Source organism: Ambystoma mexicanum, chromosome 1q (assembly GCF_040938575.1).
Source record: "Ambystoma mexicanum isolate Mex_15411 chromosome 1q, UKY_AmexF1_1, whole genome shotgun sequence".
In the NCBI taxonomy this organism is placed as follows: Eukaryota; Metazoa; Chordata; class Amphibia; order Caudata; family Ambystomatidae; genus Ambystoma; species Ambystoma mexicanum.
In genome coordinates this window covers 491,736,958-491,753,717 of record NC_090922.1, presented here as the reverse complement: position 1 = coordinate 491,753,717, position 16,760 = coordinate 491,736,958, and positions in this window count along the sequence as shown.

Below are 16,760 nucleotides of genomic sequence, written 5' to 3'. Positions count from 1 at the left end.
CTTTTCCAGAAACTGGTACAGAGGCAAGATGTAAGACGTGCAGCAGAACAAGAACCAGATCCTGATGGATGCCATACCACCTGCAGTCCATCGTGGATGAAGAAAACTGGCTATGGGTAAGCACTACTGCCTATGAGTGCTAATGTTAATTGGGAGTGCCTGCTCCATTCCAAGATGGCCACCTGATTTAACTCAGCCTTGCCTGTGTTGCCTTGAACACCCGACCTCCCTCTGCATGCCCTGGGTTGGCTCCCGTCGATACAAAATGCCCCTATTACTGGGCGCCGGCAGGCGACGCCAGCCCACATGCAAGGGCCACTTTTAAGGCCATCAATCTCTGTCTGGCTCTGTCTGGCTCTGTCCGGCATTGGATGGCGTCCAATTAATATTATAACATACTCATGAAACGTTACCCCTATAACTACCCAATCATCATCAACAGTCCTCTACATAAAACAGAAGCCCCATCATTCTCCACCAGTAACTGCACTCGCCAAGTAAGTCTCTGCTCACCCTGCTAAATATTGTCTTTACTAAATGGCACCAGGATTCCAAAGACTCCCACCCTCTGCCTGACGAGGTGTGGCTCTTTCTTTCAGAACGCTTATAGCCGCTCTACACTCAGACCTACTTCAACTGCTGTATTTCGCATCTCGCAGACACCCCGATCTGCATATGGTCCTAACAAGCTTCTTGTTGTCATTCACAATGATTTTGTGCTGCTCATCTTCCCTGTTTCATCGGGTGCTAATCCCGCTCCAGTAGTCAGTGCATATCCAATTATGCCTCCTCAACCATTGCGGTCATCCATATCTGCCCCGCAATTGACTTAGTGACCTTTGCTTCTAGCCCTTTGTCCCGCTCTCGGAGCGTTGCTCATTACTTGCTATTATTGACCTACTCGGTCTTGTCCCTGCTTATTTGACGAAGCCCACCGCACCATGAGGAACGACTTTTGCAATGCGATGAACCCACCTGACTTTCCTTGCTTACTTGATGAAGCCCTCCGCAACATGAGTCACGGCTTCCTGCAATGTAACGGACCTTGTCTGATTTGTCCCTGTCTAGTTGATGAAGCCCCTTGTACCATGAGGGGCAGCTTTTGCAATGTGATGAACCCACTTGACTTTCCCTGTTGTATTTGTTGAAGCCCCCTGTAACATGAGGCGCAGTGTCTTGCAATATAATGAACCCACCTGACTTTTCCCTGTTTACTTGATAAAGTCCCCGCAACATGTGGCGCAGCTTCTGGCAATGTGATGGACCTTACCTAATTTGTCCCTCTCTAGTTGATGAAGCCCCCCGTACCATGAGGAGCAACTTTTACAATGCTTCAACCTAATACCTGCCACTTAACTTGGTTGTCCACTGCAATATCAGGATGTATCCCATGTAACTAACTTCTCAATCTCTTGTCAACCTGCCAGTAACCATGTTGTACCTAACTGACTACCCAAATAACACAGTCAGGTACTGTCTGTAACCCATTACCTGTGCAAACAACCATTGTAACCAATCCACTTAAGCAAAAGCGCCCTAGATGTCTCTGGGTTATGTGCGCTATATAAATGACAAAATAAATAAATAAGCATTACCAGCCTAAGTCAAGAGTCATAGTGAAAGCATACATACTATATTAGCATTTGCAGGAACAACAGCAGCAGTGCCCTAAATCAGTTCAGAAAAACAACAGCACTGCACATATACAGGAATGATGAGAGGAGCAGAGGGTCAAGCTAGCAAGGATGGCGTAGTACTACAAAAAAGTAAACAGAGGCGAGATGCTGTCTTGCAAATGGTCACGTAAAAAGGTAATGGTAACTACATAAGGATTTTGTCCATCATGCTCAGGCATTGTAAGGAACACAGTACTTAAAAACGGGACAGTCCTGCTAAATATGGGACGGCCCACCACCCTAGGCAGAGTCCCAGACACAGATGGATGAGAAACGTTACGTGCCACTCTGGCTGTTTCATCTTCTGTGAGATGGCTCTTAAGAGTCAGAGAATGCCCAGCATGGTGCGCAGCTTACACTGTGCCAAGTAAACCAAAAAGGATGATTGAACATACCTCTCTCAACTCGCCCTCATTTGGAATATTTCCCTATTGGGCTCATTTTCACCCTCATCGCAAGCCCCTAGTCATAGAGTTCAGTGTCTACGAACTCCCAGCAAACATTCCCCATCCTTCAAAAAACAGTTTACCCCTTTGATTTCAATGGGTTCACTCTCCAAAAACAACTGCGATCACCCGTCAACAACATCAGGACAAGAGGCCTCATGATCAGCTGCTTCTCAAACGGAAAGCAATATCATGCTTAATAATAAGAAAAACTGCAGGTGCGTTTGTCCTTTTTTTCGCAACATTTTTAGATGTACTGCTTGATTGCCCTGTAAATGTTGCTATAATACAACTATTCGTTTTTTAAGATGTCATAAACAGCAATCCTTTTTGGACAGGCACCCTGCTCTAAATTAAACAGTTTTTTTGATTTAGCATATGGGAGAGGGGACATAAATTCACCACTGTGTACGACTTTTAAATAATGTACTGTTTGTTTGGGGATTCATACAGTAAACACCAATTGTTTGTTTCTAGATTCACATTTACCCACTTACTGTGCTTGACTGCTTAATAGTGAGGAGTTGTGGGCTGGGTGATGCGGCTGAGATTCATGCAAAGCAGTCACTTGCGCAAAGCCTTTGTTATGTAGAACTTGACGGCTAAGATTAACACCTCTCTGCCTGGTATCCATGGCGATGGGAGTTCCTCTGCAAAGAAGAAGGTGTGCCTGGCACACAGGTCAAGGACAGGAAGGGGGAAGGGGCACACCGAGTGTAATTCTCAGCTCTCAGGTTAGGCACTTTGCTACTTCAGAAAATATATGTTAAAGTCTGTTAATTTACAAGGCCACGTTTTTGGGGCAATGGTCTATTTTTTAAACCTACACCTAAGCCCGAGTACATTTCTGAATGATTTTTAAGCAGGGACCCTAAAAAGCACATGCTTCAGGGAAACGGCTTTAGGATACTAGGTTGAAGCAGTGTACATAGAAGGACCCTTAAAAGCCATTTGATTCTTGCTTGTCAGAACAAAAATGCAAAAACAAAACACTCAAAGCATTTTTCTATGCATTGTGTCATCAGGAAGGATAATGTTTCAGCGAAAAGTAGCGATACATTGGTAGTGCAATGTTCATGTGTACTCTTAGCGCTGGAATGTAGTGCTGCTGTAAGTATGGAATAGCAGCAGTCGCATAGTGATCTGTACGGCTGAACATTAGAAAAAAACAGGATGCACATCACCAGGACTGACATGGTTTATGGAGTTCAAGCAATGGAATAAACAAGGGTGCTGTGGTCCAGACAAGGCTGTGTTTACAACATGGAACAAGGTTATGCTCAATCAGTCAAGTGCTCGTTTTAGGCAATAGTGTACAACCTGAAATCACAGATACGATTCCTGCATGGGTGACACAGACTTTTATCCATTTGCTGTGAATACATGAATTATCTTTAGATCGGATTACAATAACAGCTCATATTACGTAGTATAGAAATACAACACATCAGAATGAAATGCTATATCAAAATCTGATATTATTAATAGCACAGTACAGAAGTAACGGTGAAGGATGCACATGAGAAATGTTCTTAGGCAGAGCTGCGGGCACCAAGGAATAAAGTAAACGGTTTGGACAGACTTTAGAACTGCGGTACACTAGCTGAACTGTCTGTGAATCCCACAACTCAGTGTTTAGAATCAAACAAATGTATGCTGGACTTTTGAGGGGTGGGATTAGGGAGGTATGCGGTGAGGCAGGAGACTAGTACCAGGGATGTCATGGTGACAGGTAGATGTTAGTCAACCTTGGTGAAATGCATTTCAGGCAGTCATCATATCACAACCACATTAGTTCTGTTTTAAGTTTTTTTTAGCTTTCATGGGACAACACTTTTCAGAAGGCCTGATATTTTCTTTTTGTCATAGTACCTGCATTTCTAATAGGGGTTTATAATAAAGTGTTGTATTGTTGATAGCACTTCTCCATAGCCATGCCATACTTTAAAGGAACAGCACAAGGACTTATCATCAGATCCTCTGTACTTTTAGGCGGCTCTACCAGCATTTTTCAGAAGGGCTGAATTACATTTGAATGGCCAGTACTAGGTGTGATGCTGGAAATGCATCAGAGGGACAGGGCCTCTGAATCCTTGTCCTTTACTGCTTTTTATCGTGTGTTCTGTCATGTTTTCTGCCCAGGAGTCCATGTGGGACTCCTGGCAGGGCAGCTCTCTCTTTTGGTTTGGTGAACAGACCCCTGGGATACCCTTATGGCACCCATGGGTAGGGGTACAACCCTGTACCCCTAGTGTATGTTTTTGGGCACCTGTGGGTGGCCCACAGAGCAGGGTATGGGCTGGTGGCAGCTCCATGCTGAATTTGACAGGTGTTCTGGGTGTCCTCCATTTTGGGATACCCAGGCCCTGCCATTGGGATCAGTTGATTCCTGATAGGAAACAAGATGGCCCCTGTGGCCTCTTGCTCTCTATTGCCTGTTACCTTGTTTTCCCAAAGTCCTGGGAAGCCCTGTCCCTTCCCCCTGACTGGCTGTTGGGTGGAAGTTCCATATATGGTGTTGTTGTGAAGGCCCAGCTAGACTGACTGGAGCCTTCCCAGTGACTGTATGTTGTGGGTACCTCCTGTGGGTGGGACCTGGGTGAATGGAGTGTGTGACCAATATACACTCCTTGTTGTGGTTGTCTGGTTTCTGGCATGAGAGACAAAGACTGAGACAGCCCTGCCCGAAACTGGCCTGAATGCAGTGTGTAGTGTTGAATGGCTGGGTACTTGTCCCAATCCACATTCCTTGTTGTGAGTGTCTGAAAGGGAGGAGTGTGGCCTGAATGCACTGTGTGCCTGATTGGCTGACTGACTGCATGAATGCCCTTCTGTATGATTGGCTGCTGAGTGTGTGCCAGCAGTGTGGATGAGAGACAGAATAGTATATCTGGGGACCTCTCACCACTGGTAGGAGGTTCAGGGAACGTTCAGAAGTGTTCCGAAGCGTTCTGGAGCTGAGTCTCCACTCTAAGAGTAACTGGAACTGCTGATCCTCGACGTCCAGCTGGAAGAAGAAGACTTGCTGTGGCATTTGCTTCGACCGATCCGAAGGCTGCCGAAATCGTCGAAGACTGACCCGAGAGAGGATCTGGTAAGGCGCCCTCTTCCCGTGCTCCGAGGGACCATCGAGCACCGCTCCATCTTCGCCGAAGCGCCCTGGAAGACAGACCCTCGAAAGGCTGCCGACCCGAGACGGGACCGCCGAGGAGATCGAAGTGAAGCACCCGGACATCGCCGCCGTCGAAGTCCATTGCCGTCGACCAGGGTTCGCAGGTTTGTGTAACCGCTGGAGGCCCGTCGAAGTTCTGTTTCCCAGCCGTGGGAACCACTTGACGCCGTGCCGCCGACGACCGGAGCCGTCCGCTCCTTTGCCTAAGAACATTTGAATCGAAGGACTCCCTCGTCCGCACCGTCGACCGCTTTATCCTGCCGGAGAAAGTCGAGGACGACCAACGCGCCGAGGAGAAACCTGCCGGTGGGTTTCCCGCCACCCGAAGACCACAAAGACTCGAACGACTCGACACCCTTGCTGGGCCTCCGTCTCCACAATCTTTGCGGTCCAGAACTATTGTCACCGAGGTGCCCCGCACGCCTCTGCCTTGCAGGACGCCGACGCTCCGACGCTGACGAGCACCGCTCGGACGAAGCTGCCGCCTCATCGACGCCGGTCTACCCTGTTTGTCGACGGACGTTCGACGCCCCGTGTCTCCCGCTTGAAAGGGAAGGCATTCAAGAAGGGCCGTCGATTCCCCGTCGCCGAACACCGAGTTCCTCGACGCTTCTCGACGCCTCTCGACGATCCGTGACTCCCGCTTGAAAGGGGGTCGCTCAAGAAGGATCTGTCGACGCCTCTTCGAAGAACTCGACTCCACCAGGTACATCGGGGGAGTAAAAACATTATAGGAGGGAATAAGACTTGCAGAACAATATATGGACTGGGCTTGTGCTATATCTTTATTTTACAGGTTGCCCAGGTGGGGGGATCTCCGCACAGAACTGTGTCTAGTGGGAGGGGCCAGTATTCTGCCTATTGCTCAACCATCTTATTTTCTCTCCTCTCTCTATTGCTGGTTTCCCTCTATTGATCTGTGTGACATTGTTACAGTATTGTTGATGCACTTTAATGAGATCTAATACAAAGGGTGGTACCACTTTAGAATTGTATATATTTGCCATTGTTGATTTTCCTAAGTACAAAGTGAGTTATTATGATAAGTGTACATAACCTTGAATATTGATTATATAAAGACTGTGTTCTAAACAATACAGTGTGTGGACATTCCTTTGTGGGGGCTTGGGGACTACACTGTACTTAAGAACCAGCCTGCATCACCTCCTGAGAAGCTAGGCCTTGATTGCTCGTCCATTGCTACCGTACTAGAGAATCTTGGCTGGGGTCCTCTGTGCCTCTCTTCTACCATATAGAGAGCAGAAGTACAGACACCCCCCACCGGTCTTCTTCACACTAGGAAACTGTGGTAAAAGGGTTGGGGAGTGCGTCAGTGACAGAGCTGTGTGAATGCCAGCAGTGGAGTAAAGGTTGCAACACAAAAAAAGAGATCCTATTTATTTATTTATTGTGCATTTATTAGGTGCTTATTTAACAAGCAAATTGTGTTTTGAAGCGCTCCGATGGCATGGGAGGGAACATGGGATTGAAACAATATATACAATGGAGGAAAAAGACGAACCTTCTGGGCCTTGTGAGTATTCAGAGCATGCAAGTACAGAGAGAGAAGAGGGGGGGGGTGGAGCGCGTTGGTAGGTGCGGGGTGGTAGGTGTTGGAATGTCGTGCTCGTGGTTGAGCAGCAGATGTAAGTGCCAGGTACAGTAAGTGCTAGGAAGCATTCAGCTGCTGGAAGTGGGTAAGTGCCGGCCTATATTGGGGTAGGCCAGTGAATACTGAGGCAAGTGCTGTGTGTAGTCAGAAGATGAGGCGATTGGGTGTGGGAGGCAAGGGCCCCGAGGACTCATAAGGGCCCTGGACACCAATTGTAGCAACTGTGAAGTTAGAGAGAAGAGAGGAAGGGGAAGAGGAAGAGAAAAGGAAAGTCTTGAGGAGCATCCGGAATTTGAGGAGGTCCGGCTCAAGACAAAGAGGAAGGCTGTTCCACAGGCGGGAGTGTGCTGAAGCAAGAGATCGGCCTCCGGCCCACTGTTTAGCGAACTGCTTCACACACAGAGAGTTGGTACCAGGGGAGCGTAGCAGTCTAGATGGAGAATATTTCGTAATAGCAAGATGCAGATACCGTGGTCCCGGGCCCCAGACATCCTTGTGGATGATGCAGATGGATTTGAATTTAGTTTGTGCAGCAACCGGGAGCCAATCAAAGATTTTCAGGGCAGAAGAGATGCAATCCCTGGGCTTGAGGCCAAGGATAAGTCTTGCTGCCCTATTCTGGTTTAGCTGCAGGGGTCGTAGAGAGGAAGAAAATAGATTCAAGAGTAGGCTGTTGCAGTAGTCAAGCCTAGAGGGAACCAGAGCTCTTGTAAAATTGAGCTTCTGAGGGAAAGTGAGAAAAGGGAGAATTCCTTTGAGGTGGAAGAGTTGAAAGTTCGACTGGTTGTCAATGGATTTGAGGCAGGAAGGAGAGAGGGGTGATGAAGATGACGCCAAGGTTTTTGGCTTCGGATGAAGGAGGGGGGGGGGGAGAGCCCATACAGGATGCCCAGAGTGAGAGGAAGAAAGAGCGAGCAGGGGTCCTAAGAGGAAGGATCTCAGTCTTGCTGGCATTGAGGCAGAGATGCTTGGAAGAGCATCAGGACTGGATGGCAGATGGCAGTCTGAGATGATGGAAGGAGCAAGAGTGTCAGCATGAAGTTTGAAAAAGAGTTGAGTGAACAAATTGGCAGAGTGAAAAAAGCATCAGTGGCTATTTCATCAATCAATCAATATTATTGTGAAACAAATTCAAACATTCTTATTAAATATGTATGGTTACTAAAAAGTGGAGAAAAGGTTGCACTTGAGGTGCACATCAGAATGGAAGTATTGCAAATATATGTGTATGTGCTCACAATATCTCTGAATATTTGCATCAGATGCCCAGGTACTTGTGCCTTTTGCTAGGTATTGATATTGTTTGTCCTATTACTCATGCCAGGTGTTGTAGTATATATATTTATTTTAATTTTTATATCGCGCCGCAGGCCTCAGAGCACACACAAAACAGGGGCAAGACACACAACATGCAAAGTCAAGCCAGGAGAGAGATGGGCAGACAGAGACTTATATAAAATTACTCCCGTCATTTGACAGATGTTTTCATGATATAACCAGGTAGCGACATCTGTTTTCTGGTTTTTGCTATAAAATCATATTGAATAATCGATTCCTATGATGTCCGAGAGAGGTATAGAGGAGGAGGAGGCCACTACAGAGCCGCAAATGGGGCCTGGTGGGGTTGGTACCACTGGTGCAAGTGGTGCAGTCCAGGGGCAGGGGCAGGAGGCAGCACAGGTTGCCGCGGAAGTGCCTGTGCAGGTCTCTATCCCTGACACTGTGTCTGCATCACCATGCACCAGCAGGGATGCCCCATCCCAGGCCCGTCCGCAGGTAGGGGGGAAGTCCACATCCTCTACCTGCGGACGAGGGGACCCCTGACTGAATGGAGACCGTCCTGATTGGTGTCGCATTGCGCACACGTGTCATTCGTGATGACGTGCGTGCTTCCTGTGGGGACCACACACATCATCACGAAGAGGTGTGTCCCAACGTGACCCAGTTGGGAGGGGCCATGGTCGGGGGTTTCCTCCATGTGTCGGCCAGTCTTGCGGCCCTCTCCTCCTCTGTGCACACTATATGCCAGTCATTCTCCCTGCCGTCTTCCTGCCCAGATACCACCAGGGCCCCCTGTGCATCTGCCCCAACCAACGCAGCCAGCCAGGTGGAGATCCCATCCCTGCCGCAGTCAGTAGTCTGAGGACCAGCAGTGGTGGCCACCCCACCAACTTGACCCCAGCGGATGGAGAATGTGCCGGCATCATCGGGCAGCGCATGTGCACGACGGCACCGGGGGATTCCATCAGCCCGGATGCCGTCGTGGTGGCGGAGGCAGTTGCGTCAGAGGCAGCAGCAGGCTCAGCGTGGGAGGCATCATGGCTCTGGGCCATCAACACCCCGGGGGCAGGCATCGGCCGAGGGGCAGGAGGACCCCTGACTGGGAGTGTCTTCCGTGTGGCATCGGCTGGCACGGCAAATAGATGCGGAGTGACAGCGGGCAGAGAGGGCACGGCTCAGGATGGTCAGGGCGGAGAACTCCATGCACCGGGCTTTGAGGCGGGCGGAGGGCCTCGTGGAAACTCGCAGGGAGTTGAGGGATTCCATGGCTGCATCCCTGCGAGACCTCGAGTCCAGGGAACAGGCCCACCTCCGGAACATCGACATGGAGTTCAATGATGCTCTGGCCCAGAACATCAAACAGTGAGCCGTGGGACTAGCCCGCCGCCTTTGTAATTAGTTATGTAGTTGTAGTTGTTTATTTTTTTTTCCTTTGGGGCGCATGGACTATGCCCCGCCTTTTTGTTAATAGTTATTCATTAGGTAGGTTTTTTGTTAGGTTTCCTTTGGATTGTTAGGCACATGGACCCTTGATTTTTACATTGTATATAGTTATGGACCTGATTTTACATATTTTTGTTTACCATGGAGGAATGGTTTTGTCTTTATATTGACTTTGGATTTAGTGTTATGGACGGACACTTTGGAGGCATTTTTGTTTGCATTTTATTCATTTCACCATTAATAATTTTTCCTTGATTTCGGACATCCTTTTATTTATCATTTTATTCTTGTGTAATTTTGTTTCATTCATTTATTTTTGTATATAATACATTTAAATGGTTTACTTCATTTGTGTGGTCTTCTCTCATTGGTTTCGTGCATGTCACAATGTGGGTTTTCTCAGTCATGTGTCGCCATTGTGTGGGTCTGATGGACTTGTACTCATGCGCATACTGGTTATTTGGGATCTATCGTGACATGGGAATTTAAATTTGGAGTGGATGGAATGCTTGGTTGGGTGTTTGGACTGGGGTGGCATGGGGTGGGATTTAGGTGGCCATAAGGGCCATGGATCTGGATTGTGATGACATGTTGGGTGGGGGACATAAGTCCGGGCCAGCTGGCAGGTGCCCGTCACTGGGGGTGGGTGGGGGACATGAGTCAGGGCCTGCTGGCAGGTGCCCGTCACTGGGGGTGGGTGGGGGACATGAGTCAGGGCCTGCTGGCAGGTGCCCGTCACTGGGGGTGGGTGGGGGACATGAGTCGGGGCCTGCTGGCAGGTGCCCGCCAATTTGGGTGGGTTTTCGGGGGACATGAGTCGGGGCCTGCTGGCAGGTGCCTGTCACTGGGGGTGGGTGGGGGACATGAGTCGGGGCCTGCCGGCAGGTGCCCATCAATGGTGGGTGGGTGAGTGGGTGGGGGACATGAGTCGGGGCTCACAAGTGCGCTCACAAGTGCATGGTGCCATGTGGGCTGCCTGCAGGGCATGGTGAGGGTTGTAGGGTAGTCCCCTGTGGTGTGGGCTGCCTGCAGGGCATGGTGAGGGTTGTAGGGTAGTCCCCTGTGGTGTGGGCTGCCTGCAGGGCATGGGGAGGGGGTAAGGCCACACCTGGGAGGGGCCAAAATGCAGAATCGCGTGTAAAACTTCCCACGTACCCCCGAAATACACGTACCCCGCTAACACAAGACCTATCACGTGTGAAATTCCCTGTGCACCCCTGAAATACACGTACACCGCTCGCACAAGGCCTATCGCATGTGAAACTTCCCGCGCACCCCCAAAATACACATACCCCACTCGCACAAGGCCTATCGCCTGTGAAACTTCGCGCGCACCCCCTCAATACATGTACCCCGCTCACACAAGGCCTATCGCATGTGAAACTCCCCGCGCACCCCCGAAATACATGTACCCCGCTCGCACAAGGCCTGTCGCGTGTGAAACTTCCTGCGCACCCCCGAAATACACGCAGGCACCCCAGCCATACTGGGCATGTCCCACAGGCAGCCCACTCACCCTCCCCATGCCCCGCAGGCAGGCCATCCACCCTGGGCATGCCCCACAGGCAGCCCACACCACGGGGGGTGCTTTTCCTATGCAACTTATGTGGCGCGAGCTGGGTACGTGTATTCGGAGGGTTGCGCAAGTACATTTTCACGCATTTTGTCTGCCGTGAGCGGGGTACGCGTAGTATTTTCACGCGATTACAGTGTAGCGGCCCTGTAAGCTCGTGCACGGCCCTTTGCGCTGCATTGGGGATTTCAATGGCTTTTCATTGCGCAATGGGCGTTCTTGGGGGCGTAACTAGCGCTGCGGGATGTTCGCTGCGCCAGCGCTGAAAATGGCTTGGAAATTCCATGAATATGCGGTGTGCCAGAATGCTGTTTAGCGCACACGGCTGGCGCACGCTGGCGCACGCTCCTTATCTGCGCTGCTCGCGTGCGCTGCCTCTGCACTGAAATCTATGAATTACCCCCTTAGTATGTATAGGAATGTATCCCAACCCCCATCTTGACAACACTAATGTTTTTTGAAATACATACTTTGTTCTCACAGGTTTCGCAAGTCCGCCAAAATTGCCATGTAAAAGGAACTATGAAGTTCCTCCTTTACATAACACTTCCAATACATTGCACCATGTCACATGTGGCACTGGCCCTAGTACTCCCCTTTCTCTGTCAGAGTATACTCGGCAAATGTTGCTCATGCACACATTCGGATAGCCCACCGCAAATCAATCATCCCATGTGTAGCATAAACAGGTGGGCTGCTCTACTGTGCAGCTGATACCCTGCAATGTATTTCCATAATACACAAGTGCACAAACACAATTGCAAACTATGCATCCACACTTAACGGTAATCTGGCCTTGTGTGACGAAAGGTAAATGTATTTTTTGCATGCAGAAAGGAGTTTGCACATGTGCAATTGCATTTGTATTAGTACAAATGACTTTTTACTGCATTTGCACAAGCGCAAATGCAGTTGTGCATGCACAGTCATACTGGTCTAGAAACTTGGCTGTGCATGCGCCTGGATGGACGCAGATGGAAGCACTGACGTCATACCTGCCCCAGACTAGGACACATGAACTGTAAAACCCTATCTGCAGGGAAGAGGCGGAGCCACAGACAGATTGTGTATGCTCTTGGGAATCCTGCATCAGAGACTCGTCACCTCCTATAATCTCAGGGAACCGAGCAAGTAGGACCTTTGCAGACGTGGACTGTCCAGAGTAGTGACACGCACATATCTGCAGTTTTGCCACGTGTAGATTCCAAACTACAGGCAGAGTCAGCTTGAATCCAGAACCCCACAACCCTAACAGCCACAGCACAGGCAGCATTGCAAGATGGTCACTTGTCTTCTTTGTGGAGGGTGTGTCATTTCCAAACGGCGACCACTCTGTCGGTGGCAAAGAGGTGGGAGCATCAGAGGTGCTGCAGCACCCGAGGTAACAGGTCCTGGGGGGACCTGTGCGGTCTGATGAAAATAATGCTGCCACAACACATTACACAGGGGGCAGACAGACTGGTGGCAGCTGTAGCACATACACATTCCTTTTTGAGTTGTCTGGTTCTGTAACAGAACAGATGTATGCGGCAGCTGAGCTCACCTGGTCGTCGCAGAAGCACTGGCAGGGGCGGCCTGTGCTTCATCTGTACCTGCAAACCCACTAACCCGCACGGGCAGCATCATGAAGGCAGCGAACCACCCAGGCTGGCTCATGGATGGATGATCATGATGTTCCTTGTTCCCGTTTAAGGTATGTTTCCATCACCAGTTCCCCCAAAAAAGAGGCCCTATGCTCCCCTGAGGTCTACCGGGGAACCAGGGAAAGTCCTGGTGTCCCGGTGGGCCAATCCAGGCCTGTATCTGCCTTAGAGGATAAGCATCGACTAAAGGTCCCTCTTTTATGTATAAACCCAATGTCAGTCAGCAGCTATAACACAGTCAGAAAGGTTAGGTCTTGTGGTTTGTCTAAGTTAAGATCCAGCCTGAAATTAGCAGAGCGCCAACGCTTTACCATATGCACTATTAATCATTTTATTGATAGATGAAGTATAACAATCTCAACGGGTCTACTCATGACATTCAATCATGTAGATGCAGCTCTTCGCAGTAGGCACATTAACCCACTGAGCACCTGCACTTGTACATGATAGTGAAAAGTATGTGGACACATTATGTGCACTGGAAAATCATCAAACCTATATTCTAAGAGAAGATAGTGACATCCTAAATGTTCTGATGTTCGGATAACAGGCTGCACATGCACATGGGCTGTGTACATGTAACACTGCACGTGTTCTCTGCACAGAACCACATGCACATTTTATCAGTTCTCTTAATAAAGTCTCATTCTTTATCCCTTATGCACTCTCAGGTCCTCGCTAGACATGCAATACATTGGTAACAAAGTTTCCAGTGCTGGAGACCTGGTGCAGTCCACAGCAACCTTAAATCCTCAAAATACTAGGCTTGGAGGAATTCATATCACATGCCAGATGACATCACAAGAAAGAGCATCACAAAACCTTTTCACACTAAAAATGTCATAGGATGCGATATTGCTTTTATTTTGGCCCCCTTGATGACATCACATTAAGTGCCAGCAGTTATATAAACTAAAACTATAATTTGTGTAATATTCATAAGCTGAGAAAATATGTTATTTTTTTTTACTAACATATAATAATGTGGGTGACGATTTGATAAATTAGTGGCACACCCAGCAGAGCCATCAGGCAGAAATTGCATGCATCAAGCGAAACAATCTGGAAATGTTCTGGGCTCCTTAAAAGAGTAATACTCGGGAGCGCTGCTATCAGTCATGGCAGCACAGTTTTAGATTACATCAAAACTTAGGCGCACCTCAAAAGTGCTTTCTTTCCTGAAATTTGGCAGAACGCTGGCAGGCTTGCAAATGATTGAACTAGGGCTCTGACTGCAGTAAGCTTTCCCCTCCTCCACACCAGTAAAGAATCAACGAAAAGGGTGTGGTAATTAGGTGCTAAATTCCTCTGAGCCCAGAAGCATCTCAATGACAATAGCTCTTCCCCGGCTGGCAGCGACCGCTCCCTAGAAAACAGGACATGAATAGCAGGTCAGAGAGTGCATGCAACATGAACTTGGAAATCCAGCACGTTTACAAATGTGAAATACAGAAAGAGTTTGTGTTTAATTTAACAAATGAACATTATTAAAAAGCTGCACTGCATTTTTTAAAGTTAATTCACACTTTTAAAAGAATGGGGGACAGCAGCCGGTTGCTGTATTACCTTTTGCTGTTCGCTCAGGAGTACCAAAGTGTCCAAAGGCGCATATGGTAAAACCTGCTTCTGCAATTCATCTCTAAATGTACATAGTCTTCTGCAGATGAGATTTACGATATTTATTAGCAATGGCAATGCCAGGCCAGCGGCCGTTTTTGTCAAAGCTAATTTTTGTGTGAATTGCTGTGTTCCTATGATTTTATTCCCGGCGCACACTTTAATATTTTTAGTCTTTTTCTGCAACTGAGTGGCTTTTGTTCTCAAATATATGCCCTGTGTCTCTCTCCTGTTGCCCCGACCCCCCGGTCATGCCCCGTGTCTCCCACCTGTTGCCCCCCACCCCCCGCTCATGCCCCGTGTCTCTCTCCTGTTACCCCCCACCCCCTCTCATGCCCCGTGTCTCTCTCCTGTTACCCCTCACCCCCTCTCATGCCCCGTGTCTCCCTTATGTTGCCCCCCACACCCCAGTCATGCCCTGTGTCTCCCTGCTGTTGCCCCCCCACCCCCCGCTCATGCCCTGTGTCTCTCTCCTGTTACCCCCACCACCCTCTCATGCTCCGTGTCTCCCTCGTGTTCCCCCCACCCCTGCTCATGCCCCGTGTCTCCCTGCTGTTGCCCCCCACCCCCCGCTCATGCCCCGTGTCTCTCTCATGTTGCCCCCCACCCCCGCTCATGCCCCGTGTCTCTCTCCTGTTGCCCCCCACCCCCCGCTCATGCCCCGTGTCTCTCTCCTGTTACCCCCCACCCCCCTCTCAAGCCCCGTGTCTCTCTCCTGTTACCCCTCACCCCCCTCTCATGCCCCGTGTCTCCCTTATGTTGCCCCCCACACCCCAGTCATGCCCTGTGTCTCCCTGCTGTTGCCCTCCCACCCCCCGCTCATGCCCTGTGTCTCTCTCCTGTTACCCCCCACCACCCTCTCATGCTCCGTGTCTCCCTCGTGTTCCCCCCACCCCTGCTCATGCCCCGTGTCTCCCTGCTGTTGCCCCCGACCCCCCGCTCATGCCCTGTGTCTCTCTCATGTTGCCCCCCACCCCCGCTCATGCCCCGTGTCTCTCTCCTGTTGCCCCCCACCCCCCGCTCATGCCCCGTGTCTCTCTCCTGTTACCCCCCACCCCCCTCTCATGCCCCGTGTCTCTCTCCTGTTACCCCTCACCCCCCTCTCATGCCCCGTGTCTCCCTTATGTTGCCCCCCACACCCCAGTCATGCCCTGTGTCTCCCTGCTGTTGCCCCCCCCACCCCCCGCTCATGCCCTGTGTCTCTCTCCTGTTACCCCCCACCACCCTCTCTTGCCCCGTGTCTCTCTCCTGTTGCCCCCCACCCCCCGGTCAAGCCCTGTGTCTCTCTCCTGTTGCCCCCCACCCCCTCTCTTGCCCCGTGTCTCTCTCCTGTTGCCCCCACCCCCCGGTCAAGCCCTGTGTCTCTCTCCTGTTGCCCCCATCCCCCAGTCATGCCCCGTGTCTCCCTCTTGTTGCCCCCCATCCCCCAGTCATGCCCCGTGTCTCCCTGCTGTTGCCCCCCACCCCCGCTCATGCCTCGTGTCTCTCTCATGTTGCCCCCCACCCGCTCATGCCGTGTCTCTCTCCTGTTGCCCCCCACCCCCCAGTCATGCCCCGTGTCTCCCTGCAGTTGCCCCCCACCCCCCACTCAGGCCCGTGTCTCTCTCCTGTTAACCCCCACCCCCTGCTCATGCCCCGTGTCTCCCTGCTGTTGTCCCCCACCCCCCGGTCATGCCCCGTGTCTCCCTGCTGTTGCCCCCCACCCCCCGCTCATGCCCCGTTTCTCTCTCCTGTTACCCCTCCACCCCCCTCTCATGCCCTGTGTCTCTCTCCTGTTACCCCCCACCCCCTCTCATGCCCCGTGTCTCTCTCCTGTGGCCCCCCACCCCCGGGTCATGCCCCGTGTCTCCCTGCTGTTGCCCCCCACACCCTACTCATGCCCCGTGTCTCTACTGTGCCCCCCACGCCCCACTCATGCCTCGTGTCAATCCTGTTACCCCCCACCCCCGCTCATGCCCCGTGTCTCCCTGCTGTTGCCCCTCACAACCCGCTCATGCCCCGTGTCTCGCTCATGTTCCCCCACCCCCCGCTCATGTCCCGTGTCTCCCTGCTGTTGCCCCAGACCCCCGCTCATGCCACGTGTCTCTCTCCTGTTACCCCCACCCCCCTCTCATGCCCCGTGTCTCTCTCCTGTTGCCCCCCACCCCCAGGTCAAGCCCTGTGTCTCTCTCCTGTTGCCCCCGACCCACCAGCCATGCCCCGTGTCTCTCTGTTGCCCCCCACCCCCCGGTCATGCCCCATGTCTCCCTGCTTTTGCCCCCCACCCCCCGCTCATGTCCCGTGTCTCTCTTCTGTTA